This window comes from Cornus florida, unplaced genomic scaffold, assembly GCF_030987335.1.
Source record: "Cornus florida cultivar Cherokee Brave unplaced genomic scaffold, ASM3098733v1 CherokeeBrave_3.0.0_Hap2_Chr09, whole genome shotgun sequence".
NCBI classification, from domain to species: Eukaryota; Viridiplantae; Streptophyta; class Magnoliopsida; order Cornales; family Cornaceae; genus Cornus; species Cornus florida.
Window position 1 is genome coordinate 45,715,451 of NW_026775579.1, and position 5,748 is coordinate 45,721,198.

Here is a 5,748-nt window from a genome sequence, read left to right on the forward strand (position 1 = left end):
ATACGAAAAATGACGAAATAGGGAAAAAGACGAAAAGTGAATAGTGTCGAAAAACGAAAAAATGTGGAATTGACTCGGTCCTCAAAGGAAGTTGTCAATCCAAAGAAAAGAGTCTCAGAACTCACTCCAGAGCACTCGAGATGATACTAAGCGACGAGGAACTGAACCCAAGAAGGAAAAAGATCAACGGAAAAAAAATATCCGTGAAAATCTGAGAAAAAGAAAGGAAGTAAAAAGACCGGGTCATTACATTAACCCTTTGTTGAATTTGGTCTATTTGGTCATCTATCATTGCACTAGCTTGGAACTTGTGGTATGGTACTACTTGATTGATGAAATCCATTGTAGATTGCATGCCATTAAGGGCAACCAAGATTTGATTGTTGTTATCCTTTATTTTTGCTTTCAATACAGAAAATGTTGGAGGTGAAGGTTGGAAAAAATGGTCATTGGACTGAAAATTTTCATTCTCACATATGTTAACAATTTGATCATTTTCATTATGAAAGTTACTAGGAGTAATCTCATCGTTCAAAGAATTTTCTTTTGGATTTGTTACATGCTCACATGGAAATTCCTCTTCCTCTAAATGATTTAAATCATTAGCTATTTGTTCTATTTGCATTTCTATCCTAGCTAGAGCTTGAGAATGAGATAGAGCTTGGGAATGAGAATGGATCAACTCAATGGTGGATTGCATGCTAGAAAAGGCAACCAACATTTAATTGTTATTAGTAATTAGCTCGTCAAATTGAGATGGTGAAAAAGGAGAAGAGGGCTGGAAATAATGATCATTGGGCTGAAAATGTGATTGAAAATGTTGCCCATGAGATTGTGGGGTTGAATTTCCCATATCATGCCACAAAAAAGTTTTGATGATCTCCCCAACTCGGATCATAATGATTGAAATATAAATCATTCCCCTGTTCAAAGAAATCTGCATTTTCTTGTTCTTGATAAAAACTAGAAAATTGTCCCATTGTAAGACAATCCCTTGTATTATGTGTATGACTAGAACAAAATGCACATAACTCATGTGGTATGTAAAAATGAGTTGAAGGATAATTACCCTCCATTTAGGACTAATTCAATCACTTGTTTAGATACATAAAAAAAAAAAATTCACACAAAATATATACAAATAGAGTATAGAGTGCAAATAAATTCAACTTTGAAAACTCATAAAGGGTCTAAAATTTCTAGAATTTCCAGAATTTTCCTTTTAAGCAAAACAGCCCCTTGTACCTACATAAATGCACTCAAATACTCCAAAACAAGTTAAAAATAGAATATATACAAAATCTTAAACTAAAAATCAAACTAAATTTAATCTTTAAATCTTAATCACAAAACCGTGTGCATTCCCTTGCAACGGCACCAAAAGTTGATGGCTATAATTTGTTTACCAATTAAAATCACCACTTGCAATAGCACATATCAATGTAGAATAGGGCTATTATAAGGGTTTGTTGAACCACAAGGAATGCTAGCTTCTGGCAATCAAGATTGTAAGATTAATTTTCGGTTTGATTTGTGAAATATAATTGATTGATTGTTTTGCTTGTCACATACATAAATTGCATTTAACTAAAATTACTGAACTAAAATTTTGATTGTAAATAAATAAGATAATAAAGATAAGGGTTAGGGAAATGACTTCATCACAAGCCTTATAAACATGCCTAATTGTAATTAACTTGGGGAACAACTTATACATGTAACCATGTTATGTAGAAATGCAAAACAACTACAATATCTTCCAGAAAATTATATATTTCAGGACTAAGCATAACCCATCTTTGATTGGCATGGTGCGTTTGGATGCCATGCTTACTGGCAGCTGACCAGTTACAGGATTGACTTGTTTTAATGGTTACGGGATTTTGTTATTTGGGCTTATTTTGTAACCTATTGGGCTCTAATAGGCTTGTTACTTAAGGGCCGTGAACCATTAGTTTAGGGTTAGTTATTATTTTATTTGAGTGAGTATTTTTTTTATAATTATTTTATAATTAAGTTTTAATATTCTATAACGAAAATATCATCGTTCTCTCTGGAAAACACGAGAAAAAGGAGAAACAGAAGAACGGGCTAAGGTTTGGAAGAAAAAGCTCAGAGATGATGAAGCTTAGTTAGTTTAATTAACACTTAGTTTAATTTCAAGCTTAGTTAGTTTAAACACTTTTCATTGCAATTATTAGCCATATTTAGATTATACATTATTATTGAATCCTATACCCTAAGTCTCTTTCATAATCTTTTAAACTCTATTTTTTTTATTGAAATTATTTAGATTAAAATTAGTTCTAATCACAAAACAAACCTCTCTCTAGCAATCACATAAGCACTAAAGTAGAATTCAATTCTAAAAACCAACATTTATAAGATCTCTTGGGACGATCCCTACTCGCTTCATACTCGATAGTATAAGTGTTTAGTTGTTTTATAAATTATAAAATACAATGCCCACTTGACATTATTTCTAAACCTAAAGTGTTGTGCATTAATTTGTGCACACGCTCGGTTGCATCATAGTTTTGGCGTCGTTCGGACGCTATGCTTACTGGCAGTAGACTAAAAAGGGCAACATAAAATATGTTCAAATAAATTCATGCATTGGATTATGATTTGAAAAGATAAATTAAGGATGTGGAAGGCATTGCATGAGCCATAAAAGGGTTAAAAGTGCATTATAAAAATAAAATTAAATTCTGGTTCACTTATAAGGAACTTATGATGAAATTCTATTATAAATGAGATGTTGAAGATCATGTATGTGGACTACTTTGTTGATGCATGAATGATGTGAATTGAATATTGTTTTGAGATGTCATTGTATGCATACTTGTTGTAGTCTTCATGATAGAATCTTTTCCCCCAAAGTCACATGTTTTAGTTTATACTAGAATGAGCCTTGTTACTTAATGTTTGTGGGTATCATTTTTGGTAAATCCTCATGAGACTTCACTCGTTGTCTAGGATTACCTAGGGGTTTTAAAGGCTTATTGCATTTGCTAAATGCAATCGTCACTTCCACGAAAGAGGAGAAATATGTTTTTTTTTTTCATTGTGTGTTCCATTTTGTGTTACTGAGGGACTAGCAAAATGTAAGTTTGGGGGTGTAATAAGCGCCGAATATTTTATATTCAAGCACCCTTAATTGCATTAGTTAAGCCTATTAGTTGATATTTGTATATAGATTATCTCCATTTTCATGTTTTTGTGTTTTTGTAGGTCTAATTGTTAAAAAGGAATAAAAATAATGTCTTAAAGGTTTTTGGAGAACAAGTTATATCGGGCATAAACATCAAGTAGTTTTTAAGAAGATATGGCCCAAACAGGCAATGGATACAACCAGTACTGTAGAAGAAAAAAAGAAGCCAAGCAGCATGCTTCGTGTCCGGACGCAGGAACTCGCTTCCGGATGCCAACTAGTAGTACCTCACGTCCAGATGCCATGTTTCGCGTTCGGATGCAAGCCTACGGGCCCCCACTTTGAATAAGTCAGAGTTTGTTCCATATTAAGGGGGAATTTGAATTTTAATGAGTTGGGTTGTTTTGAAACTCATCTTGGGATAAAAGAGAGGGCAGAGGCTTGAATTAAATCAGTTAGTTTGGTTTCTAAAAAGATAGAGAGGGGGAGAGAATTTTCCTTAGGGTTTTTATGCTGAGTTTTGCAACAATGGGGCTGAAAGGGAAATCTTTCTCTTCTTCAATCCTTAAAGTTGCTATCATATCCATGAGAGGCTAACTTCCTTTCCTAGGGAGTTGATGTAACCTAGACCAAGTAAATATGTTGTAATTGCTATTTCAATTTGGGGATTCTTCTTGTATATATTTGATTTCATAAATGAAGGTGTTTACATTGAATTAATGTGTTTTTACATTGAATTAATGTATGTGATGTTCATGTGAATATATAATTAAGTTGATATGTTTATCTTGTCTTAGAAATCATATTGATACAATTATGCACTTGATTTCCTATAGTGACAATGGGAAGGAATTTATGAAATGGTTTTATTGGCATGTAATTGAGAATTTATATAGATTATACTTAAGGAAGTTGGACCATGCTACACCTTTAGATTAATGTAGTTAGGTAGATGATCTATACCAACTGAAGATACTCTATGATAGATAATTGATTTCATGTGTTGCAACATACAATTAAACAACCTTGATAGGCCATGCCTAGGGAAGATGGTTCATTCCACAACCTAGTTTAGGTGGATGAACCATGCCAACCAAAAATGGGTTATGCTTAATCCTTAAATGTATGATTTTCTTGTAGATGTTGTGGTTGCTTTATGCTTTTACACATCATTTTATATATATAGTTATATATCCCCAAGTTAAGTGCAAGTTGACATGTTTATAAGGTTGAGGTGAAGTCAATTCCCTAGCCTTCTCTTTATAAGTTCAATCCATTCTATTCATTTTATTTACTATTTTTATACAAGTTTAATTCATAGTTTAAGTGACAAATCAATTAAACTATTATCTCTTTTATCAAACTAAAAAGTAATTTTACAATTTTAGTTGCCATAAACTAGCAATCCTTATGGGTCGACAACCCTTTACTATAGCATTATTCTATATTGACTTGTGTTATTATTATAAGTGGTATTTTTAAAGTGGTACACATTTGTAGCCCATCAGAGAGCATGGAATTTCTTTTGGATGCATGATTATTTTGAGTTTTCTTGAGTTATCTACATATGCTGATTGTTTAAAGGACTCTTGGGTTAGTCTCTATGTTGATTTCTGAAATTTATTCTGGTGTAGTTTTAGGTAGAGCTCAAGCTTTACAATTTGAAGCTTGAGCATTGGTTCAAGCTCAAGCTTGGACAGTTAAGCTCGAACCTTAGTTTCCAGATTGCATAAATTGAAGATTTTTGGTGATTTTGAGCAATTTCTTGGAGGTTATTATTAATTAAAAGTTAAGATGGTTCGTCCTGCTCCTTCTAAGCGTGCCAGGGTGACTAAAACTGTTTTTCCAAGTGCTTAGAAGATAATTCCAATTTCTTATGAAATGACCTTTGATTATGAGGCGTTCATCACTGATCCTCGCATTAGATGGGCTATGGAGTATTTTAGTTATAGGCATCTTTTGCATCTTATGGTTCCTATTACCAAGATATGGTTCAGTTGTTTTATCTTAATCTTGTTTATAATAAGGATGACCCTTGGGAGCTTAAAACTATAATAGATGGGCATAACTTGATTGTTAATCATTATGCTATTGCCACAGCTTTAGAATGTTATCATAAACTTCCTCCAGTGGTTGATGAGAGGCGTAGTTGTCCTAATTTCACACCTTTCCCTAGGGTATCAATTACAAAAAATTTGATTCAAAAGTTATGTGATGGAAGGTTTGCTAGAAGAAAACGATGTAGTACTACCAAAGCTAAAATTCTGAAGAGGTTATGGATTTTGGATTCCATTATCTCTGCTAATGTTCATCCTCTTGGGCATAAGAATATTCAGAATATGGACTTTCTTCACGCACTCTATGCTATTCAGTTTGAGCATTGGTATTCATTTCCTCGGATGATTTTCTGTCAGCTATTGGACTTTTGGTTCGAGATTGGACTGCATAAAAATGTTCCTACCTATAATCTACCTTTTCCATATATAATTACTAGGCTATTAGAGCTACAGGGTTTTATGGTGGATAAGAAAGAGGAGTCTTGTGCTGAATCTCCTCTGTTTGGATTGAAGGAATAGAATAAGGTGCGGACACAT